Source organism: Brachyhypopomus gauderio, unplaced genomic scaffold, assembly GCF_052324685.1.
Source record: "Brachyhypopomus gauderio isolate BG-103 unplaced genomic scaffold, BGAUD_0.2 sc56, whole genome shotgun sequence".
NCBI classification, from domain to species: domain Eukaryota; kingdom Metazoa; phylum Chordata; class Actinopteri; order Gymnotiformes; family Hypopomidae; genus Brachyhypopomus; species Brachyhypopomus gauderio.
The window spans coordinates 2,031,875-2,059,045 of record NW_027506879.1 but is presented as its reverse complement, the minus strand read 5'-3'; the positions used below and the strand labels follow the sequence as shown (position 1 = coordinate 2,059,045).

Here is a 27,171-nt window from a genome sequence, read left to right as displayed (position 1 = left end):
AAAGCGGTGCGTTACTATATATTGATATACTAATGCGAGCGGACCGCTGCCCAGGCTAGAGAGGAGTAACAGATCTCGATAGGTCACAGTTCTCGGTGTAACACCTGTTTAACTTAACAAGTCAGTAAGCGATTGGCTAAGGCAGCGTTATGATAGCCAATCAGAGCCAGTGTTTTTACACGCGCGCCGAAGCACGCGAGTGACACGACACAAACGGAGAAGAGGCCGAAATGACGTCAGGTGCAAGCCGAAGAAAACTAGAACTTTAAAGGCGATATAAACATTATTTAAGAAAATACTTGAAGTTCCTGAATGTCTACCAGACTGGGTATTTGATTTATTTAATTAAGAATAGAGGTTTTATTGTTAAGTTTACTTCTGTTGTAAACAAACCAGTTGTCTCAGGTTGAGAGAATTTAATTTAATTTCATAGATGTAAATGCACTTTGTATAGTGTAACTGTTTACTTTTGCTTTTTTTTTCAAAGATTTGGCATTTTAAAGGATTTTATCCTGCACTGGTCTGTGGATGTGCAATAAATATCAAAAGTTAAACAATTTTCTGATCTACTCATTTCAACTGACTGTGAAAACTGCTTAAAAAAAAAACTTAATTGGCATATAACCTTTTTTTAATTGTAACGCAAATAGTTACTTTCCCTGGTAACGAGTTACTTTTATTATAGAGTAATTCAGTTACTAACTCAGTTACTTTTTTGAACAAGTAGTGAGTAACTATAACTAATTACTTTTTTAAAGTAACGTTCCCAACACTGGTAATGAACCACGAAGACAGGCAGGAAACAATGAACATAAATGTTGGGAACGTTACTTTAAAAAAGTAATTAGTTAAAGTCAATCAATCAATTAATCAATCAAATTTTATTTGTATATCGCTTTTTACAACAGTTGTTGTCACAAAGCAGCTTTACAAGTGCCGAGTCCTAGCCCCCAGTGAGCAAGCCAAGGGCCACAGTGGCAAGGAAAAACTTCCTAGTTTTTTTTTTTTTTTTGCATGAGGAAGAAACCTTGAGAGGAACCAAGACTCAGGGGGGGAACCCATCCTCCTCTGGCCGACACCGGTCACCAATGTTACGGCCTGTCTAGGCGTGAGGACCGTAACAGTGGTGTAGGTGAACAGCAGCGTGAATGTTAGTGATGATGGGACTACAGGAGTGGGTGGTTTAAGGTGTATTATACAGAAATTGTATTTACAAGACATAAGCCGGGTTTCCATCCAAACCTTTCGAAAAAATAATGTGCAATTTCCAAGTTTCGGCAGAAAAAACATGCGAATTAAGCCTTGTTTCCATTCATTACAGTTATGCGAATAAACTTTAGATCACGTGAGAGGACGCCAAACAATAGTGGTTTTACGTCCATCTGGCAGTTACGCATTTTTGCACGTTGAGGTTTTGAAACATTTTTTTCATTTTCTTTTCTATACATGGAGAAGTTAAATTCAATTTTTGCTCTCTCCAGAACTGTTTTTGTATGCATTTGCCATCTTTACATCGCGATCATGTACAGAACCACATGACTTGAGGCATGATACGTCATCGTTTATGCGAAAAACCCTTTTCCATCCAGTTTTTCCGAATTTTGGCGATGCGATAGTCTAACTTTTCCACCTCCTCCTAGCGTAAAAATCTTTTTGCGATATTTGGGGCTTTTTTCGAATTTTGGTCTTTTTCCATCCAGTTTTTTTCATGCGCATTTTCAAAATGTGCAAAAACTCGGTGGATGGAAAACCCTCTATATACATACACGTAACTGGTCTCAGCTTCAGGAGTGGCCCAGGCCAATATAACAAACAGAACGGAACAGAACTATAAAATAAACCAAACACAAATTACTCTAACAGAAAACATTCAATACTACCCTAACAAAAACCATACAAACAAACCCAAACCCCAAAACAAAATGGCAGCCACTCCCTACTTACCAGTACACCAACAACACATAGAATATTTACAAAATGTACAACCAGCAGACAGTCCGACAGGGACAAAGGCAAAAGCATAAACGAGTACAAAAGCAGTCAAAACCAGATTTCTAGGATGCAGAATGCAGAATACTAATCACACAATGAAGGAGCAAAATGTCTCGCTAGGAGGTACTGAGAAGGAACTTTTATAGTGAAGGGTAGAAAGACATGGAGTCTGGAACGGAGTCTGGAGCGGAGTCTGGAACGGAGTCTGGAGCGGAATCTGGAACGGAGTCTGGAGCGGAGTCTTGCACACAGAACAGACAGCAAACACTACATACAAACATTTTCATAGGACATAACACCATGACAACAACAACAATTTAGACAGAAATAAATAAAGAAAAGGAAAAGATATAATAATGTCCATCTTGGTGTAGGCATATCCGGTTAGGCAGGAGGTGGCCGGCCCAGGATGGATCTCTTGTCTCTCATCTCATTGTTCCTCGAGCAGGCGGGCAGCCATGTGGAGAAAATAAAACAGGGAAAATTAGCTCTGTATAAGGACATATACAGGACAGATGAAATTACTCAACACATTTCTGGAGTGTGGCAGCAACTCTGGCATTAAGTTAAATTATTACAGCCTAACTAAAAAGGCAGAACCAGAAGGTAACATAGGCTTGGGGGCATTCTGAGACAATGGCATCCATCCACTGCACTGTCAACAAACTTGAGTGACCACGTGCAGTGACAGGACGACAGCACCAGCACACCAGTCAATAAAACCCTTTGTCTATGAACCCCTGAATCTGTACCTTTATCTAAGGGGGGATATTAATTATCAAGCGCTAAACTAAAGTGGGTTAGACTTAAAGATTGTGACTCTGTCAAAGTCCCGTACGCATTTTGGAAGGTTATTCCAAAGCTGGGGGCCCTTACAAGAAAAGGCTCTTCCCCCTGCTGTTACCTTGTTAATTTTTGGAACTAATAAAAGACCAGCACCCTGTGATCTTAGTGGATGTGGGGGTTCATAATAGGAAATAAGTTCCTGGAGGTATTCAGGAGCAAGCCCGTGCAGTGCATTATAAGTTAATAAAGGAATTTTAAAATCAATACGGAATTTAACTGGGAGCCAATGAAGGGCTGATAGGACTGGTCTGATATGCTGAAATTTTCTAGTTCTGGTCAGAACTCTGGCTGCCAGAAAATTAATCCAGCATTTAATATCTCTTACACAGGCCTCAATTTTTCCTAAACTGAGTTTGTCATCAGGTTTGGCTGATATGTAAAGTTGAGTGTCATCTGCATAGCAGTGAAAATTGACACCATGTTTGTTTATAACTGTGCCCAATGGTAGCATATATAATGTCAATAATAGTGGTTTTAAAATAGAGCCTTGCGGGACCCCATATTTAACTTTTGTACGTTTGGATGGAATATTATTGAGCTCTACAAACTGATGGCGATTTGTTAAGTAAGAGTAAAACCATGAAAGGGCTGTGCCTGAGACTCCAACCCAGCGTTGTAAACGCTTTAGCAAGATCCTATGATCAATTGTGTCAAAAGCTGCACTAAGATCAAGAAACACTAACAGTGATACATAGCCTTGATCTGAAGCAAGGAGGAGATCATTTGTTACCTTGACTAATGCTGTGTCAGTACTGTGATGGGGCCTAAAGCCAGATTGGAACTTTTCAAATATGTGATTCCTATGCAGATATAGGCATAATTGCTGGGCAACAGCTTTTTCTATGATCTTAGATATAAATGATGTGTTCGAAATGGGTCTATAATTAGATAGGACAGTCGGATCAAGATTTGGTTTCTTGATCAGAGGTTTAATAACTGCTAATTTACATGATTTGGGCATGTGACCTATTGTAATGGATGAGTTAACTATAGTTAGAAGAGGTTCAGTAACAGCTGGTAATACCACTTTTAATAACTTTGAGGGAACCGAGTCTAGTGTGCAGGTAGTACAATTTAAGGAAGAAATTGTTTTCTCTAATTCTGATTGTGGGAGTGGATGAAAAGCATCAAGTTTTTCTCCCAGTATATAATTTAAGTCAATATCAACCAAACCAGATGACATACCAGTTGTATTGCTAATAAAAGGTTTTATATTTTGTCTAATATTCTCTATTTTATTGTCAAAGAAATCTATAAATACATTACTAGTGAGGTTTACTGGAATCTGAGGTTCTGCGCCTGCTTGATTTTTTGTAAGTTTAGAAATAGTATTAAAAAGAAATCTAGGATTGTTTTTATTTTTCTCTATCAGTGAGGCTAAGTATGCTGAGCATGCTTTAGTGAGTGCCCGTTTGTAGTCAATGATGCTATCCTTCCAGGCACAGTAGAATACTTCCAACTTAGTAGATCGCCATTTACGCTCTAATTTACGTGCTATTTGTTTTAAGTTTCTAGTTTGGTCAGTGTACCACGGGGCGAGCTTTTTGGACCTAGCCTTTTGTCACGTCCAGCCCCTCCCTCCTCCCTGGTCCCGCCTAGCTCCCCGCTCCCATTCGTTCCTCCCTCTGTCACGCCCTCGTCGTCAGTCTCGTACACCTGAGTCTCGTTTCACCGTCTTGTTTCTGTGTATAAAAACCCCCTCGTGTTTTACTCCCATGTCGGTCATTCCCTGTGTGTGAGTCCCTCGCTTCTCTTTTGCCTTGCTTTTGTCTGTTCATATTATTGCTCTTGTACTCCCTCTCTGTTTCGTTCCTAGCCTTTGTTTGTTTTTTATGTTTCCCCATGTTCAGCGCTTGTGTTTTCTCTGTGTATATCCCCAGTCTTTTGTAGTCTTTAGTAGTTCTACATCTCATTGTCTGCTTAGTTATAGTTTATACTGTTGTGTTACCTCTTCCTTATCTCCCCTGTGTTATTGCTTCTCTTGTACGTTTCTCCCCGTATGCGTAGCTGGCTTCTTGGTCTGTTATTGTTTTACACGTTAATGTTTCCCTGTTATTTAGCTTATCCGTTTTGTTTATATCCTCTACCCATTGGTTTGCATAGCTCCCTCTACTTGCTGTGTCATAGTCGTGTTTGTTAACCTCTTTCATTAAAAAACCCTAAACTCTGCACTTGTGTCATGCCTGCCCGTCGTAAACGTAACACCTTTTTATATTTGAGTGGAGCTACTATATCTAGGGTTGATCTGTTACTCACTACTCAGTAACTGAGTAAGTAACTGGATTACTCTATAATAAAAGTAACTCATTACCAGGGAAAGTAACTATTTGCATTACAGTAAAAAAATGTTATATACCAATGAATAAGGATTTTTTGAACAAGCAGTTTTCACAGTCAGTTGAAATTAGTAGATCAGAATGATGTGGTATGCTTTGGATCATGAGCTGTATCACGCCTTCGCCATTCTCTTTCCATCTTTCTGGTAGAGGTTGAACTTGGTTTCATCTGTCCAAAGAATGTACTTCCAGAACTGTGCTGGCTTTTTAAGATGTTTTTTAGCAAAGTGCCGTCTAGTCTTTTTATTATTGAGGCTTATGAGTGGCTTGCACCGTGCAGTGAACCCTCTGTATTTACTTTCATGCAGTCTTCTCTTTATGGAAGATTTGGATATTGATACGCCTACCTCCTGGAGAGTGTTGTTCAATTGATTGGCTGTTGTGAAGGGGTTTCTCTTCACCATGGCGATTATTCTCCGATCATCCACCACTGTAGTCTTCCATGGGCGCTAAGGTATTTTTGCATTGAGTTCACGAGTGCTTTCTTTCTTTTTCAGGATGTACCAAAATGTTAATTTTGCCACTCCTAATATTGTAACAATTTCTCGGATGGGTTTTTTCTGTTTTTGCAGCTTAAGGATGGATTTCAGGTGAGTCCATAAGAACCCTGTTTTGTTTCACCTGCATGGAGAGCTCCTTTGACTGCATGTTTTCTTCACAGCAAAACTTTCTAAATGCAAGCAACACACCTCAAATCAACTCCAGGCCTTTTTTCTGCTGACATAACAAAGGGATTGCCCACACCTTCACCGACGAGGACGTCTCCTCTCTCTCTACAGGACACTTCACTGCAGTTTGTACTCATATTTACTTGCTTCTTGCCTTTTTGCTAACTGCATTTTGACCCCCTCTACACCTTTTACTACACCACTGCAGGTACTCTATGGAATTATCTTCCATGGAATAAATATATATATAAATATATAAATGAATGCTACTGTGTTTATTTCACATATATAGTTAATGCGAGTACAAGCAGTAGTTAGGCATGTTTAATGTATCAGGTGAATTCTGATTGGTTCTTGATCATGTGGTGCATGACGCCATGGTAACGTTGAGCCTACACAGAGCAGCGTGCAGTCTGTGGAAACCGTTCACAGCTGTTTCTACTACACTGAGCAGAAGAAGACATGACAGTAACATGATATCATAAATGTTGTTAAGGTTGGACATGTTTGTTCAATTGAAATACCACCTTTAAATAACAATTTAAATAGCATTTAAATACCACCATCAATTATAAACCTACGGACTATTAGTCCTGTGTGCAATACAACTTCATATTCCTGCAAATGTCCTTCTTTTATTCACAACTGCCACAATTAACAATTATTTCTAGTGGCAAGACATTTTAATACTAACACTAATACTGGACATGGTATTAATACTAACACTAATACCAGACATAGGGTTAATTATATGCCTGTTTGCTAGTTGTTGCTATGGCAGTTTAAATTAGGAAATTCATATAACAAAATTATGTCTTCAAAGAATGTCTTCAGGACTGATGGTAAAGCATGTAGGTGCTGCTTCAGCTGTGCAGACGTAATTACACTGATCACTGTGGACCCGCACATCCTGAATCTCTCTGGTTCTCTGGTTTAGAGATTAATCTAAAACCACAGCAGCATTTTCATTTCATAATTATTATTAGTGTTATTATTATTTATTATAGTAACAACACCTTAGTACTAAGACATTTACTACCAACAACATTAATTTTCATGTTAAATGACTTTTCAATAGTTAAATGAAAATATTTTATTTACTTATTTTTAATTATTAAAGGTGTAAATGGTCAATGTATGAGTACTTTTTAAAATTATTATTTACAAAAGCACATATAACAAGACAATAACAATACTCTTGGGGGGACGAACGTATGACCAAAGGGTAAAATAATACAAAGGAGAAAAAAGGGGAGAAAAGGGGGGAGGGGGTGTTTTAAATATTGCAGTTTCTGTGTTTGTCCGTGAATGTGTGATTGTGCCCATGTGTGTATAGGTGTAGTGAGGTGAGATATATGCAGATATATAAGTTAAATATTTGCTGTTTTTAGTGTGTGTTTGTGTTATGTGTGTATGCAGGTGCTGTGAGGTATACATATATACACGTACATACACATATACATATATCCATATACCAATACCAATATTAGATGTTTAGTATGTTTTGTGTATGTTTACATGTATTGTATTTGTATGTAAGGGGGGGGGGGGGTGAGGCTCACAGGCTGAGGTAACAATGTCATTTCAGAAGAGAAGTTAGTGTTGAAACCCATATGGAGGGAGATTTGTGTGTGTATTAGAAGCAGGTGTATTATCAAGAGTAGCATAGTCCAGAAGAAGATTTTTCCAGAGTGTATCAGCTTACTTAATACATTATGGGAAATTATAACACACTATAACACAAGTTATGAATTGACAGATTATTTAAAATAATAATGGCCAAGAACGCATTTTTAACATTGTCCTCACATCTGTCACTCTCCAAAACAAGAATAAAATTATGATTCACATGGACAAATACGTACAGTGGAGCAGGAATAATCAAATAATGCACATTTCACAGGCCTCAAATGCAACAAGATCTTTTTATGAGGAGATTAGCAATGGGTAGCAAGCGTGCAGGGTAGCTCAGAGTCCTGAGAGACTACACTATTCCACACTGTGGTTCTACAGACACAAAAATACAGAGTGTATTGAACAGTTAATAACCTTGGTTTTTAAAAACACATCAGTAAGGGATTTGAATGTACATGTCCTCCAGTGAGCTGGATAATTCCTGTGTAACACATCGAGCCGCTAGACGCTGGCAGTTAACAAATGAGCATCAGAGGAGTTTCTCTCCCTGTACTCCTCACCACTCACAGAGCAGCCTGCTGCTCACAACAGCACAGACACACGTCCACTTATTACAAACACACGTCCGCTCATTACAGACACACGTCTGCTTATTACAGACACACATCTGTTTATTACAGACACATCTCTGCTTATTAAAGCACACACACAGCCACCCACACACACACACATCCACACACATACACACATACTGCTCTCATCTGTTCCTGTGTCACAGATTCAGGTTTATATACTAACCTGGGAGAGGATTGGTGTTCGCATGTCTAAGACAGAAGCCCAGGATACACAGTGAGGGATGTGTGCTCGCAGCTAGGTGTGTGTTCATTTATTTAAACAAAATGCTTTACCAGAATTCAATGTTTAATCGTCTTTAGTGTTGAATTACTGTATTCTTTTTTTCATTATTAACATTTCAGGGTAACTCATCTTAACACCCAACTAGAAAATGTATATTCATAAGTCAGTGTTTTCTACTGTGTTCAAATAACTGATAACTGAATTTCTATCGTGTTGAGATATGCTCTATATTTTTTATGCTCATGATATCACATAGTTGTACTATTCTTATCTGATTCTGAACACAACTAGTTTGTAAGTTTGTAATTATCACTTAGCTACTGTATTAAACATCCATGTTGCCTCTAGAATGGCCTTCTGGAGAATGGTTGACATTTGCCACAGAGCTGCTGTCTTTGTCCGCACTGATACCCTCTGTCAGAGTCTTATCGGTGCTCATGTGAATAGCAGATGCCATTTTGAAATGACAAAGATCAAAGGACAATAGAGTCACTTATTTTGTGTTGCCCCTTCAGCCTTTTGTCCTCTGAATAAACAAAATCCACTTCTGGAAGTTTAACATCACCTTCAAATCTAGGACATCTGTTTTCTTTATAGCCCATTAATTCAACAATATGCATTCATATAAAGAATTATTAAAAATACCAATATGTTAAAAATACCTGTCTGCAATAACAAAAAATAAACCCAGTGATATTTTAACTAAACTAATCAATCTTTTTCCCCCTTCTGCTTTTCGTAAGCTCACCTATGAGACGCAACAGAATCAGATTGGAAATAGGAAAAAAAGCCAAGTTCATATCCTAACAGACAGGACAGCAGGAGGGTTACGTCTGTGTTTGTCAACAAGAGCAAAACAAATATGATGGGGGGGGGCACCTCAATGCACTGCACAGCAGTCAAAGGCAATCAAATTTGTCTCCAATTAAAAAGAGACATAAAAATGCAACTGCAACAAAAGGCACTTCCGCACAGAATCAGCAAACGCTCTCCCTCCCCTCCCTACATACATTTAGAAAAAGACACATCTGAATCTTGCATGATGAAGACATTATGTGTCATAATAATTAGGAACACAGACAAAAGAACAACTCATCAGCATGCAAATGTATGCAGACTCCAGCGTTTCAGATCAGCCAGATTTGCTGCCTTTTTTCTTTTCTTTTTTTTCCTCAATTCATCTTCATTGCTAATCATTTGAGGGCTGCCAAATGTTCACTGACACTAATGCGTTACAGGTCAAGAGAGGCAGGTCTTCACCTATTACCCCCAAAACAATGTGCTTCCAGCCCGTCCCCTCTCCAAGCTTCGCTGCAATTACTGCCAGATGCAATCACGAGCCTTGAATAGAAGCAACTGGGGCTTGTTTGTGGCTTGGATTCATCAAAAAGGAGGTGAAGAAAGGAATAAATTACTTAATTGTACCAGGGAAAAAAATGCCAGCCAAGAGATGGGGAGTGTAGGGCTGAGTGTGTGAATGGGAGACTGGGGCACTCCTGGAATGGTATAGTGGGATAACTAAGTGTGGCCCATACAGAAGATGTTGGGAGTCCTCCAGAACAGATGGCTCCACATAGCACTCTCGCCTTCCTCAGATGGACGGCCACTTTTGTTCATCTGGGCTTTGAAGCAAAGTTCACAAAGGGGACTTATGAAGAAATGAAGGGGGATGAGCTTTGTTTCGGTCTTCAGTTTTTGTCTGTGGATATTTCTGCCTTTACCTATATCTTCAGAATAGAGAGAGAGAGAGAGAGAGAGGGAGAGAGAGAGACAGAGGTAGAGAATACTGTTGAGAACTGAGAGACTACATCTGAGCTGTAATTGGAAGGTTCAAGGCCCTGCCCACTTAGGAGGGTGGGGTCAGGTATATTCCACATCTTTTCCATTCATAATCCATGAGATCACGGCTTGCTCCACAGCCAGCAGGTCGTCCCCTTAAAGTGATACACTGGGGATGTCAATCTAACTGCCCAAGAAAATGGAACCATGTACTGTGTGTCATAATACCTGATGAACTGGAAAAATTGTAATATTACTCAAATAACTTGGAAATAATGTAGGAAAACCAGCATGCAACCATGCAAAATTTAGATTTAGATAAGAATTGGTCAGAACTGAAACAACGATATCAGAATATCTTTATTATGCCCCATTGCACAGATTAAATTCAATCAACTGAATTTTGCGCTTTTAAAACAAAAATATGACCACTGTGTACATATTTCAGTGTAGTACACAAAGTTTTTGAAGAAATTAGCCATTTCATACAGAGGTTCTTCGTAACTAAGTACATGGACATTTTTACTACCTCTACATTTCCAGCTACAGTTAAACGATGTAAAACTAACTTACAGGAAGGTAACAAATATTTTCTTTACAAATCTAAACATGGCGTTTAGGTAAAATTGTTGCTTAACTATGGGTGAAAATGTCTTGGAATTGCAGATGTCTTGAACATGAATGGTGTGTGAGGGATTATCAATTCAATCTATTAAGATCTCTGTCTGAAAATGGAAGCAGACAAACAGCCCTCGAAGCCCATAATGACAGGTGAGGATGTGAGAAAGCTCTTGGAAAGGGAATAATGGGTTTAACAACAGAGTACTCCACACAAGAAAGGAAATGAGGGGGTATTATAAAATCAGCACAGCATAGCTCGCTAAGATAGGCGGCCCTGTGTACACGAAGTACCTGCATATGTGAAGTATGCATGCATCTACAGTACTTGTGTGCTTATTGTTGGCATTTTTTACTGTCCCCATCCTCCTTTTATCATTTTCTCTCCAACGTCTCCCTCCACCTTTCCACTCTGTCCCCTTAAAGCCACTTGTCTGCCACTCTTGGTAAACAGAAGAAGGCACTCAGATAAGCAAATGATGGAGATGGAGCAGAATGGTTGTGTCTTACGGAGACGTTTTCAGATGGGAGTGATGGGAGGGGTACACAGGGTGAATGGGCTCTGCCTTGGGATGGGAGGTGGAGAGAGGGTGGGAGGGGGGAGGTGGGGGTGTTAGCAGCTGAAGAAAGGGACAGCAGAGGCTTGGGAAGATGCTGTTGGCTCAGCTCCTTGAGGGTCGCTCCTCTAGTACTTGTCATTCAGTGGACATGGAAAGCTAATTTACATATGTGTGCACTGTCTCTCGTACCTTCAGTCCTTTGTGCAACTGTGATTTGTGAGGGTGTCTGGGACCAAATGCTGCTACAATTCAACAACCTTTCAGCATCACTTTAAGGACATAAAGGGGACAGAGTTGTGAATGCAACTTAAACGTGTGGGGTGCTTAAAAATTTATTCTTGTCTGTATAAATACAAGCAATAGCTCCATTGTTCCTGTATCAACAAAAGGAGCACACTAGATTCAACTCAAAGCCCCTAAATAGACAGTCTGAAGACTCAAGGTGGACAGTCTGAAGACCGAGTGGACAGTCTGAAGACTCTTAGTGGACAGTCTGAAGTTGTAAGTAGTGTTCTTCACATCATCACAGAGCCCCAAGAAAAGTGCATATTATTGTATTATGGATTACTGAGATGAGAGACTAAGAGCAGATCAAATATTGAGGCCTCTTCCACTTTTCTGACCACTACAATCAATCCAAACAAAAACCCAGAAGCGTTTTGATACAGTTACACTATCCAGTTTTCTTTATGCATACAATGCTTGAGTTTCTTGACACAGTGGCACATAGGCAGAGATGAGTGCACATGCAACCGGTGGATCACACCTGATGTGCAGGCGATGCTATTCCCCTCCGAGACCAATTATTTCCTAGCTCTAAGTAATTTCTGAGCAAAGGAGACGCTGTCCTGCTGCATGGCTAAAGGTGCCGTCAGGTCCCTTAGATGGGTATATGTTTGTGAATGAGGTTGAAGTGACACTAGGGATTGGACAGACAGCTCCAGTAGGTCATGGAGGAAATGCTTGAATCATGCAGTGGATTTTAGTTGGACGGTGAGTGTGTGTGCAGCTGTCAGGAGAGGGTGCTGAGCTGGTGGTGCTGACCTGGTGGTGCTGGGCCTGTGAGCGGCCTGAGGCATGGCTGCAACGTCAAGATGTTCTGTGCTCTTCTGTCAGCTTGAATATTCAACACAGTCCAAGCGAGTAGTAAGCTGATAAAGAACTTAGACAATAGAACTTGGAATTGGTTTGTGAAAGCATATTGTGGATCGATAGCTTACATTTGTACATTTACATTACTAAATTGTGTGTGCATATGTGTGTGTGTGTGTGTGTGTGTGTCTGTGTGTGTGTGTGATACATTTGTACATTTACACTACTAAATTGTGTGTGAGTGTGTGTGTGTGTGTGTGTGTGTGTGTTACATTTGTACATTTACATTACTAAAGTGTGTGTGTATGTGTGTGTGTTACATTTGTACATTTAAATTCATTTCCTTGCCAGAAAAGAAGAGATTTTAAACGAACTTTCAAACAGAATGAAGAATTTATATTGAAACTGTGAAATGTGCTTACATGTACCACATACTATTTGAGGAAGGCAACCAAAATTATTTTCTTCAGTGTTTTTGAAAATTTGGTGACAAAGTTGTCACTTTAAAATGAAGACACTTCCTAATTATGATTATGAGTGAGTGTGTTGGCTCTAGGCAGGACGCAGCATGTCGGTGTTTTGATCTGTTCGTAAATGATGTAGGAACTCTACTTGGATACAGAAGCTGTGCTTCATACCTACTAAACTGGTCTCAGCTTTTCTGAGTTGCTAGTTAATTAAGACATATTTGCTTAAATTCTGGATTTTAATAATTATTAAACATTTTTGCTATATTAAAAGAACTCCCAGTTCCTTTTCTGTCACAAGTGACAAGGACACCACTTTTTAATTTGAGCATACCCCCCCCCCCCTTATTTGTCTTGTTTCCTACCCTAGAATTTCCACCAATTACAGCAGCTTTGCAATTTTCAACTGAATGGAGGGAGAAACAAGAGATTGTGCAGCACTGCGTCTTTAACTGAACTGCACTTCTGATGAAGGAGCTTTTGTGAAGGCCACATCTTTGAATGAGCAGAGTCGAGGTCATTCATTAATTCACTGCCTGGCATTTAATAAGTACATCACCAAGAAACTGAAAGAATGCAAAGAATAACATCTCATAATGTGTCTGCACAAAGGATGCAGAGGAACTTCATTAATTAAGCAAGCCCCCTTGTAAATATGGCACATAATTATACATTGCTGGCCCTTAATTATCATGCCTGTTGCAGATTTTATTGCATGTTAATGTAAATGACAACAAATGAAATGGCCATTAAGAGCTCCTAATGAAATTATAAAATCAACATAACGAGACCAATATATAATTATTATAACAATTCAGTAGCTCTTTCTTGGCCTGATGTACCAGTGATTTACATTAAGCTACATGTTACCTTTCTGCTACACAAAGAGACCTTGGGATGGATCCAGACACAATCACACAATCTTTTGAAAATAGACCTTGGAGAACAAGATGAAGCCCTAGACCTGCACCATGAATGCAGCACTATGTAATTAACATGATTAGTGGGCACATAGGGAAAGTTTGTTTACTTTCTTCATTTATACAAACTTTTTTGTGAGATGTTTATATGCATTACGTTTAGAAGTCATTATGATAAACTATGTAGGTATTCATCACCCTCAAAGTTTCACTTTATTACCCCACCAGAATAATAATGATCATTAGGGTAGTGTGATGAGACAGGCAGGAACCCTCAAAGTGCCCCATGTTTGGAGACTCGTTGGTGGACCATGTCACCACTGACACCACCCGCTGTCGTGAGAGCCTGCTGCAGCTTTGGAAGGTCAGGCCAAGATGAAGATAGAAGATCCCCACCCACCTCTACTGACCCACATCCACCTCTACTGACCCACATCCACCTCTACTGACCCCCACCCACCTTTACTGACCCACACCCACCTCTACTGACCCCCACTCACCTCTACTGACCCACATCCACCTCTACTGACCCCCACCCACCTCTACTGACCCACATCCACCTCTACTGACCCCCACCCACCTTTACTGACCCACACCCACCTCTACTGACCCCCACCCACCTCTACTGACCCACATCCACCTCTACTGACCCCCACCCACCTCTATTTACCCACATCCACCTCTACTGACCCCCACCCACCTCTACTGACCCACATCCACCTCTACTGACCCCCACCCACCTCTACTTACCCACATCCACCTCTACTGACCCCCACCCACCTCTACTGACCCACATCCACCTCTACTGACCCACACCCACCTCTACTGACCCACCTCTACTGACCCCCACCCACTTCTAATGTCCCCCACCTCTACTGACCCACACCCACCTCTACTGACCCCCCACCCACCTCTACTGACCCACATCCACCTCTACTGACCCCCACCCACCTTTACTGACCCACACCCACCTCTACTGACCCCCACTCACCTCTACTGACCCACATCCACCTCTACTGACCCCCACCCACCTCTACTTACCCACATCCACCTCTACTGACGCCCACCCACCTCTACTGACCCACATCCACCTCTACTGACCCCCACCCACCTCTACTTACCCACATCCACCTCTACTGACCCCCACCCACCTCTACTGACCCACATCCACCTCTACTGACCCACATCCACCTCTACTGACCCACACCCACCTCTACTGACCCACCTCTACTGACCCCCACCCACTTCTAATGTCCCCCACCTCTACTGACCCACACCCACCTCTACTGACCCCCCACCCACCTCTACTGACCCACATCCACCTCTACTGACCCCCACCCACCTTTACTGACCCACATCCACCTCTACTGACCCCCACCCACCTCTACTGACCCACATCCACCTCTACTGACCCCCACCCACCTCTACTTACCCACATCCACCTCTACTGACCCCCACCCACCTCTACTGACCCACATCCACCTCTACTGACCCCCACCCACCTCTACTGACCCACATCCACCTCTACTGACCCCCACCCACCTCTACTGACCCACATCCACCTCTACTGACCCACACCCACCTCTACTGACCCACCTCTACTGACCCCCACCCACTTCTAATGTCCCCCACCTCTACTGACCCACCTCTACTGACCCACACCCACCTCTACTGACCCACACCCACCTCTACTGACCCACCTCTACTGACCCACACCCACCTCTACTGACCCCCATCCACCTCTACTGACCCCCACCCACTTCTACTGACTCCCACCCACCTCTACTGACCCAAATCCACCTCTCCTGACCCCCACTCACCTGTACTGACCGTCACCCACCTCTACTGACCCACACCCACTTCTGACCCTCACCCACCTCTACTGACCCACACCCACCTCTACTGACCCACACCCACCTCTACTGACCTCCACCCACCTCTACTGACCCCCACCCACCTCTAATGTCCCCCACCCACGTCTACTGACCCACACCCACGTCTACTGACCCCCACCCACTTCTACTGACCTCCACCCACCTCTACTGACCCACACCCACCTCTACTGACCCACCCCCACCTCTACTGACCCCCACCCCCCCTCTACTGACCCTCACCCACCTCTACTGACCCACACCCACTTCTACTGACCCACATCCACCTCTCCTGACCCCCACCCACCTGTACTGACCCAAAGCCACCTTTACTGACCCCCACCCACCTCTACTGACCCACACCCACCTCTACTGACCCACACCCACCTCTACTGACCCACATCTACCTCTTCTGACCCACACCCACCTGTTCTGACCCACACCCACCTCTACTGACCCACACCCACCTCTACTGACCCACACCCACCTCTACTGACCCACATCTACCTCTTCTGACCCACACCCACTTCTTCTGACCCACACCCACCTCTACTGACCCACACCCACCTCTACTGACCTCCACCCACCTCTACTGACCCACATCCACCTCTACTGACCCCCACCCACCTCTACTTACCCACATCCACCTCTACTGACCCCCACCCACCTCTACTGACCCCCACCCACCTCTACTGACCCACATCCACCTCTACTGACCCACACCCACCTCTACTGACCCACACCCACCTCTACTGACCCACCTCTACTGACCCACACCCACTTCTACTGACCCACACCCACTTCTACTGACCCACACCCACCTCTACTGACCCCCACCCACTTCTACTGACCCCCACCCACCTCTACTGACCCCCACCCACCTCTCCTGACCCCCACCCACCTGTACTGACCCCCACCCACCTGTACTGACTGTCACCCACCTCTACTGACCCACACCCACTTCTACTGACCCCCACCCACCTCTCCTGACCCCCACCCACCTCTAATGTCCCCCACCCACCTCTACTGACCCACCTCTACTGACCCCCACCCACCTCTAATGTCCCCCACCCACGTCTACTGACCCACACCCACGTCTACTGACCCCCACCCACTTCTAATGTCCCCCACCCACCTCTACTGACCTCCACCCACCTCTACTGACCCTCACCCACCTCTACTGACCCACACCCACCTCTACTGACCCTCACCCACCTCTACTGACCCACACCCACTTCTACTGACCCACATCCACCTCTCCTGACCCCCACCCACCTGTACTGACCCAAATCCACCTTTACTGACCCCCACCCACCTCTACTGACCCACATCCACCTCTACTGACCCTCACCCACTTCTACTGACCCCCACCCACCTCTACTGACCCACATCCACCTCTTCTGACCCACACCCACCTCTTCTGACCCACACCCACCTCTACTGACCCACACCCACTTCTTCTGACCCACACCCACCTCTACTGACCCACACCCACCTCTACTGACCTCCACCCACCTCTACTGACCCACATCCACCTGTACTGACCCACACCCACTTCTACTGACCCCCACCCACCTCTACTGACCCACACCCACCTCTACTGACCCACACCCACCCCCAGCCACTCACACCAGCCTGGCCATCACAGCAGATGACACATTACTGTACCTCATCTCATTACAATGGCAGCCAGGTTACTTCACACACAGACAGTAGGATACAAATCTAACGTCCTTTAAGTACACACCTTGAGTATGGGCTTTTCATATATATATATCGGAAATGTGTAGTGGTTTATCCGAAGTGAAACCTTTTTATTATTCTGTTATTCTATTATTACTATTCTATATACTATTATATATATATGCACATTCCACCTAGACATTATTTTCGTTAGTAGCCAAATCCATTATAGGAGCAAAGCTTATTTATCCTACGTGCTTAAATAACCAGATCAATAATAACAATTCAGAAGCTTAGAAAAAGTCCTTTGCTCACAGCAGTGGGCAGGATGTTGGATTCACAGCAGTGGACCGTCCCTGTGCTCACAACTCTACTTGCCCAAAGGGTGCAGGGCTTTATTGATTTTCTGACTTAGAGGTTGACCTCAAGTTGTTAACATGGGATTTACAACAGGGAGTGAAACCCCAGACATGCATTACCACTGTTAGCATCACACACTCCTGTTTTTTTCTTTCACTGAATACATTTCTTAAAGCATCCTCTGAGAAGGTGAGTTATGTTTCTGTGTGTCCCAAACCCTATGAAGGCTTTGTGTGCTGTAGGGCCTGACAATCAGAACAGAAGATCAGAACATGGAACTTCTTATTGAATGCTGAATCCTGAAAATGATCCTTGTCAAAACCACAGGCATATTAATGAACTGTAAAACATGGCTGCATAGCACACAAAAACAAGTTCTTTTTATGGGGATCTATTATATCTGTAGCATGGTCTTTGTGTTTCATAATACCAGCTCTTTTTTCGGACAAGAAAGAATATATTGCTTTTACCATCTCGCCAGTGGAGATTACATGCATAATTGTTCTTTAGGCTGCACTCAACACCCTGGAATAAAACACACATATGTTTCAAAGTGTGAATGTTGACATTTGGATGGCACAGAGCCACTCATGTTCATTGTTTAGTAACAATATTCAAGTGCACCCTCAGGGTTTTCCCCCTCTTTTGTGGTGAACCATTTTCCATGAAGGCCATTCGACCACATAATCACACCTTCAGTGCACTTTCTACCTCTAATAACTTTTTTTATGCACTTGAAGTCTCAGCTACACCTCTTTTGTGTCTAAGAGCTGGATAATTTATGATGAGAAAATATGAGCTACATTTGGTTACAAGATCACTGCTGTGCACACCATGGTGTGTACAGTTACAGATGTTGTTCAAATGAAATAAAGTGATGAATTAAAATGCAGGGTTTGCAGTTCAAGCATGTTTGTTACCTGCTGTTTTAGAACTAATTCAGTGTGCACTGTAAATGAGCATAAACATAATACACACACTGCATATACTATGTAGTTTAAACACACTGCATATACTATGTAGTATATACACACTGCATATACTATGTAGTATATACACACTGCATATACTATGTAGTATATACACGCTGCATATACTATGTAGTATATACACGCTGCATATACTATGTAGTATACACACACTGCATATACTATGTAGTATATACACACTGCATATACTATGTAGTATATACACACTGCATATACAATGTGGTATATACACACTGTATATATTAGCATGTAGAAAGCATTAATGTGGCATCATCTCCATGATTTCTATGTTACTTCTCTAAGCACTGTTTTTTCCTGTCTTCAAGATGAAACAGAATGAGAGATGATAAGAGATAAGAGATAAAATAAGAGTGAATTAGTGAATAGTTTTAGATGTTCATCAAACTTCAAACCCCACCATATATCATCTACTGCGATGTTGTTCTTCTGAAGTTGGCGTGGTGACAGTGAGGTTGGGGACTGGTGTTTCAGGAGCAGACTGCTCTCTGTATTCATGTGTTGACTGTCAGGCAGCACCAACAGGAGGGGCATCGAGGACACAAGTGCAAATAGTCAGGCAACGTGAACAATGCTAGCAATGAGGGCTCTTCAGAAACATGGCGGGAGAGTTGGCTGCAGTGTGGGTGTGAGCAGACAGATGTGCTCTAATGTGTTCTGGCTGTGGCTCAACACCACAGCAACACCCAGAGAGGGGCTCAAACAAAGATAAAGATGTGGTCATTCTTCTGCAAGCATCATTCAGAGACTCTAATACCTCCTGGCGCACAAGAATGACTTGAGTACGTAATGATGTTTTGGTCAGTGAAGCCCCACACAATATGGCATCCTGTATGTGAGGCTAGAGCTGCACATTGTTATATTTGTCTGTTTAAAGTTGGGGTGTGCATGCATAGCTCAAAATTACATGAGTGTGTGTGTGTGTGTGTGTGTGTGTGTGTGTGTGTGTGTGTGTGTGTGTGTGTGTGTGTGTGTGTGTGTGTGTGTGAGTGTGTGGGTTTGTGTGTGTATTTGGTCAGATGTCCTTCTTTGTAAGGTATTCAAGAGACATTTATCCAAATTCATACTCTCACACTTATAGGCATCTATTCCCTAACTCTCAATTACAAAATAACAGAAACTCTTTAGTTATCCAAAACAACAACTGCACTCAGCCCACAAAAGAACACAATTATTACAATTACAGTGTCTTTCTCATTAGCTCCAGTGTATTCCGTCCTGTGTAATTGATGTTGTAGTCTGACACATCAGACATGAATATCCTCCTCAGTCTCTTCTGCTTCTTTTGTTTGGGAGAGGGGAATGATTTGCATTCTGTAGGCTTTTTGGGTGATGAAGACTTCACTCTTTTAGTCCATTAGCAAAATAGAGAAAGAGAATGAGAGAGAGAGGGAGAGAAAGAGGGAGAGAGAGAGAGAGAGAGAGAGGAGCACTACAGTCTAAAACTCTGAGACTCTGACCCTCTCAGAAATGGCACTTTGCTTCACACATTAGCTGCTTACAAAGAAAGAAAGCTAATGTGTCATCTAATTGGGTGAGCCACTGCATCTGATTCCTCTCAATCAGACTATTAGTTCGGTAATTACCCATCTGCCTCGGGTGGGAAATGGCAAGACGAACACCAAGCTAATAACATTCTCAAGGGCTCTCCAGAGCCGACAAGATGAGGCTGATGTTGGGCGATGCAGTCTCAAACTATTTCAGCACCAGGGTGAAAACATTAACTAGACCCTGTTTGCCAACTTCCTCAAATTGAGTTTATTCAATTATTTACTTAAACACAGATTGTTCCATTTTCCACCCATTCTGGAGGTTTTTTGGAGTCCTTTTTTCTCCACCATAAAACACATGTCTGTGATAACAAGCATGGTGCATGGAAAAGAAAGATTTTTAAAGTGCTTTAAGGGAGGGGAAGAGGGGAGAGCAAATAACAGCTAATATTTAGAGTTGGCAGGTTGGATTTTTGTGGCCATCTTTGCAGTTGTGCAGTTGCCAGTGTGGAAGGACAACCTTTGCAGTCATTTCTTTGCCAACCATTTGCCAATTCTGTTATTTCTTTGCCAATTATTTATAATAAACATCAGACACTGGAAGAATAACAATAGAATAAATATTGATAACAGTGATTTTCAGTCTTGTGATGGACACCGATGCACAATATATAAACATTACAAATAAATATACTTTACAAATAATTAACATCACAGATTAATCACATTGGGCACATAACTTTTTTATTCACATATTTTCATCATATAATGTTCACAAAGCAGTTGAATGTCGTAGATGACATTTAGTTTTAAATCAACAACTTTCCTTAGTTAAAACTGCCAGTGCTTGTTTTGTTTGGAAATCGTTAAAAACCAGGATTAGATCATTTTAGATGCAATCTCTTATCAGGTGGCACACAATGTCATTAATGATTGAAGATCGTATCATTTTCCTTCCTCTTCAGAACACCACACCATAAATGTTCTTAAGAATGAAGCATTAAAATAGTTTAGGCATATAAAGGAAGAATGAATGGTCTCTTCAAAAGAATATTTTATAATAATAAAATATATTCCTGAACAGGTGTTTATTCCTTTCTAACTATGCCTTATGCCATAACTGTCCTAGATATAACTCATTTATTCATTCACAAGTTTATTTGACTAGGAATAAAAGAATATGAAGTAGAAGTGACAGTGTGTTTTACAGACTCAACACTCCTATGTTGAGTTTTCTGCAACAAAACGTCATAACAAACAACTGAAATAAACGCTGAATAATTACTTAAGCAAAGTTGGTCAAAGACTCAGCTGAAACTCATGAGGTGCACAATATGAAGACATAAGCTTAGAAGAGCAAAAGAACAAGCCGAACTTGTAATTCATTCAAAAACGACAATTGAGGAAAGAGTGAAGACTTATGAGATTACAGTGTGGATTACAGTGTGGATTAGTAAATGACACTATAAGGCTCATATAAGGATCTCATTGCGTGGCCTCAAACTAAGCCGTCTGTTGCTTATGCCTTTCTAGTAAAAGCCTCTTGGAGATGATAAATAATGAGGCTTTTAAATGGCATTAGGGAAATGATGAGAACAGAAGGTTGCTTGCAGAAAGCTTCTGAGCCATTAAAATGGGGCAAAGCATTTTGCTGTCAAAAGAGAAACGGCTTTCCTCAGACTGTCTTGGAGATGTTTACACAAGTAGCTGTTGTAATTATTTCAAATGAAGGTTGGAGAAAGGTCTTCCTACTAATTTATAGCAAAATAACTGCATTTTAAAAATAATTCCAGAAAATCTAAGATATTCAGTTATTAACAAGAGAACAAATGGACTGTCCCTTGCTGTGTTGCGAAGACTGTATTGTGTACAGTGTGAACCACAAGTATTAAGGTATTTTCCTGAAGGTTTTCAACACGATATACAAGGAAACTGATGAGTCAAATTGAATTAAGGTGACAGAGACACTGGAGTTCAATAATTAAGCAGTTGTTTAAGTGAATGAGAGTAGGCGTGATGAAAAGCAAAGCACCATGATCACAAGAAAGCACTAAACTTCAATATCCTAAACTGTCTGGGTAAAATGTTCTTGAGGCCATATCAACACACAGCTCTTTCTCAGCACCATGGGGGAGTAAAGGAGGCAGGCACACAAGTCAAGGTGCTTTTGTTTGGTGATGCAGATACAGCGTTTGTCTCCCTGCAGACTCCTACCATCCATGGCCTTTGTGGAATGTCATTCATCCTATCTGTTATTTACGTGTTGTTCAGTGAGAAGCTCCTGTCGGTATTCACTACCCTCAGGCTAGCCACAGGCTTCTGATCCAGGCAGATCAACACGTTCCAGCCCGTATGATCACACCTCCAGTCTGATGAAGCACTCCACTTCTCCTCATCCTACAGTAGGTATTCATATCACAGTTGAGGTCTCAAGACAATGATACTTAAAACAATGTCAGAGCCGATTATGATCAGACGTCTGTGGCATGAACTTCTGTGACTACAGAGTTTCCCTCATTTGTTTCTCTTACCCTGATTAATTTTTAGATCATTGGCTTTCTATGAAACTACATTGGTTATAGTGTGTTGTATCACTACTCATATTTAATTTTTGTTTGGACCCTGACAAACATCCAGTTCAGACGTATCGTGTCTTCATTTTTACACTGTTATGAGGAGGCCATAACAGTACTGTTTTATCAGGCGACATGAAATAGAGACACTGCTCCCTTCATTTAGAAGAAGAGGAGGTGTGGAATTATTTAATTAACTCCTTTACAAAGGGTGACCTGCTGACGAGAGCACATATTCACTATGATGATGATGATGATGATGACTGCTATTTCAGTCTACTACTGAAAATACTACTACTACTGCTGCTAGTAATGTTTTTATAATTACTACAAAGATTAATTTATCAATACTGAATTTATATCACACAGCTCTGTGATATAGTTGACAACTATTTGTCAGTCAAGGCATTCTTTGCACGTCTGAACAATGCTGAACTCCATAATGGACTGCTAATATACACACTTATTATAAGCAGAAACCAACTAATAAAATTAATTTTAATAACTTCACATAACTTACTATAAAGGTATTAATGTCTGGCTGGTAAGCATCCATGTAGTAAGTGGGATAATATAGTACATAGCCAGCAGATCAATTCTGTAAAACCCTGTGTTTGATCACCCCATCAGGGTCTATTTTGCAGTGATGGTCTGCAGGCTGTAGATGAAGATGGGTGATGTGATGCTCACTCACTCCCTCTGTCTCCCATACTGTAAAAGTATCAATCCATCTGTCTCGCTTACTGTAGATGTATCACTCCCTCTGTCTCCCTTACTGTAGATGTATCACTCCCTCTGTCTCCCCTACTGTAGATGTATCACTCTGTCTATCTCCCTTACTGTATATGTATCACTCCCTCTGTCTCCCCTACTGTAGATGTATCACTCTGTCTATCTCCCTTACTGTAAATGTATCACTCCCTGTCTCCCCTACTGTATATGTGTCACTCCCTCTGTCTCCCCTACTGTAAATGTATCACTCCCTCTGTCTCCCCTACTGTATATGTATCACTCCCTCTGTCTCCCTTACTGAAAGCACATGCAATTTGTAAAAAAACAGACCGTAATGGAAAGTCTTTTTTCTCAGTACTGAGTTTCTCACTCATTGTCTTCTTTGTAATGTAATGTAATGTAATGTAATGCACTGTAACCTTCTTAATTCAGAGGAAATACAAAATGAGTGGAAGGAACTTTAGTTTTCTAAAATCACAATATCAGCACATGATTAAGACATACTGTAAGTACTCAGGAATATTTTACAAGTACCTTAAATGTTGAGTGATGTAAAGAGTATTTTATATGCTGTCTTATTTACATGGTTCTGTATAGAAAAAAAAACTGATTCCACTGATGACAGTCGAGATGACTCACTCATTAAATAAATACAAGAGAACTAAAATAGAACAAAGCTTCATGCCCTCAGCTATAAACCATTGAAGCCAAACCACTGGCAAAGTGGCAAGTCCAACAAATATATATGTTATATACATATATAATATATGTCCAACAGTGTGACCTGATGGGTCAACTGTATTATTTTTCAGTTTGTTGAAATAGTCACAACACTAATGTTGATGGGTCTCCATTTGGAGAGACAAAGTCCAGTTTGTTGATTTCTCTTCTCAGACATTCTGTTCAGTACCTTGTCAGTTTTTTGGCTAGTTAGCTAACTATAATAACTATTATAACTATTATAACTATATAATCATTTTTGTGCAAACTAGGTGGATTTTCCATAGATTTTCCAGAAACCATTTCCGTGTCTTTCTCTTTAATTTATGTTGGACACTGGCTCATATATGTATACATATATGTATGAATAATTCCAATACATCGCGGTGTCACAATCCAGCCCCTGACAGCCTGTTCGGATCCACGTATACGTGTTCATGTGCATGCTTTTATGCTTTTACGATTGTAAAGCTGCTTTGTGACAACATATGTTGTGAAAAGCGTTATAGAAATAAATTTGACTTTGACTTTTATGAGGGTGTGTAAGTTGCAGTGTGTGTCCTTCTTATTTGAGTCAACAGCATGTGTCTTGCCTCGTCAGGTTTACACTACCGTTCAAAAGTTTGGGGTCACCTAGACAATTTTGTGTTTTGCTGTAACGTTCTGCGCTGGGCAGAACAGGGAGGCAGATACAAACGCTGAGGAGAGTGAGATTTATTAAAGGAAATTCCATAATCAGGGTCGCAATAACTGGCGCAGGTCATATTGGGAGGGCAGTCCATACACGAAATGTACAAAGGCATGATACGCACAAGGGAAAACGACAAGGCAGGTAACTAGGGAAAAACAAGCAAAACACACGGAAATACAGGAAACACAAAAGAGCGAACTTACTAACAGGCGCAAAGGCAACGAACAGGTAGGGACAAAAAGACCAATACGGACATGGGAGACACAGGGACTTTTATACACAGAACTAGACAAGGACCAGGTGCAAACAATGACGACAGGGGCGTGGTAACAAACGAGGAATCACGGAGACAAACGAGCAGGGTGGGATAAACAGGCAGGGAATACAGACATGAGGGAACCCAGAGTGACAGCTACGAGAGGGGGCGTAGCCCTACGTGACATTTGCCCTGAAATACTTTTATTTATCAAATGAGTTGCAAAATGAATAGAAATATAGTCCAGACATTGACAAGGTAGAAATAATGTTTTTTTTTTTGTTTGAAATAATTTACTTTAAACTTTGCTTTCGTCATCAAAGAATGCTCCCTTGGCAGCAATTACAGCATGGCAGACCTTTGGCATTCTAGCTGTTAATTTGCTGAGGTAATCTGGAGAAATTTCATCCCATGCTTCCAGAAGCTGCTCCCACAAGTTTGATTGGGTTGATGGACACTTTTTTCGTACCATACGGTCAAGATGCTCCCACAACAGCTCAATGGGGTTGAGATCTGGTGACTGCGCTGGCCACTCCATTACCGATAAAACACCAGCTGCCTGCTTCTTCTCTAAATAGTTTGTGCATAATTTGGAGGTGTGCTTTGGGTCATTGTCATGTTGCAGGATGAAATTAGCTCCAATCAAGCGCTGTCCACAGGGTATGCTGTCCACAGGGTATGGCATGGTGTTGCAAAATGGAGTGATAGCCTTCCTTATTCAAAATCCCTTTTACCTTGTACAAATCTCCCACTTTACCAGCACCAAAGCAACCCCAGACCATCACATTACCTCCACCATGTTTGACAGATGGTGTCAGGCACTCATCCAGCATCTTTTCAGTTGTTCTGCGTCTCACAAATGTCTGTCTGTGTGATCCAAACACCTCAAACTTTTATTCGTCTGTCCATAACACTTTTTTCCAATCTTCCTCTGTCCAATGTCTGTGTTCTTTTGCCCATATTAATCTTTTTCTTTTATTAGCCAGTCTCAGATATGGCTTTTTCTTTGCCACTCTGCCCTGAAGGCCAGCATCCTGGAGTCGCCTCTTCACTACAGATGTTGACACTGGCGTTTTGAGGGTACTATTTAATGAAGCTGCCAGTTGAGGACCTGTGAGGTGTCGATTTCTCAAACCTGAGACTCTAATGTACTTGTCTTCTTGCTCAGTTGTGCAGCGGGGCCTTCCACTTCTCCTTCTACTCTGGTTAGAGCCTGTCTGTGCTCTCCTCTGAAGGGAGTAGTACGCACCATTGTAGGAAATCTTCAGTTTCTTGGCAATGTCTCGCATGGAATAGCCTTCATTTCTCAGAACAAGAATAGACTGTCGAGTTTCAATTGAAAGTTGTCTTTTTCTGGCCATTTTGTGAGTTTAATCGAACCAACAATTGTAATGCTCCAGATTCTCAACTAGCTTAAAGGAAGGTCAGTTTTATAGCTTCTCTAATCAGCAAAACTGTTTTCAGCTGTGCTAACCTACTTGCACAAGGGTTTTCAAGGGTTTTCTAAATATCCAATAGCCTCCTTACAGAGTTAGCAAACACAATGTACCATTAGAACACTGGAGTGATGGTTGTTGGAAATGGGTCTCCATACATCTATGTAGATATTGCATTAAAAACCAGACGTTTACAGCTAGAATAGACATTTACCACATTAATAATGCATAGAGTGTATTTTTGATGCATTTAATGTTAGCTAAATAGAAAAAAAAAACTTATTTTCTTTCAAAAATAAGAACATTTCTAAGTGACCCCAAACTTTTGAATGGTAGTGTTTGTGTTACACGTGTCTTGTTTAAGTCTGTGTATTGTGCCTTAGTCAATGTCTTTGTCAGTTCTTGCATGTTACACGCTGCTGTCATTGTTCATTACTTAGAGGCTAGAAACAGCGCTAATGTAACATCATTCCATAACCAGCCCACCCACACCTGCATCATGGTGACCAACAGCATTGAACTCAGAACCCATAACAGCACAAATAAGGGAGGTGGAGCTAAGAGAAAGAGAAGGGAGGCGG

General features: G+C 41.6%; 1 long non-coding RNA gene across 1 annotated transcript; it reads left to right on the top strand.

Annotated features, from left to right (window-relative positions):
* The first annotated feature begins 5,344 nt into the window (after nt 1–5,344).
* LOC143488841 (uncharacterized) lies at nt 5,345–5,930 on the top strand. Its single transcript, XR_013124550.1, has 3 exons — nt 5,345–5,628; nt 5,747–5,764; nt 5,836–5,930. It is a non-coding gene; the product is annotated as an uncharacterized LOC143488841 (long non-coding RNA).
* The last annotated feature ends 21,241 nt before the right edge of the window (nt 5,931–27,171 follow it).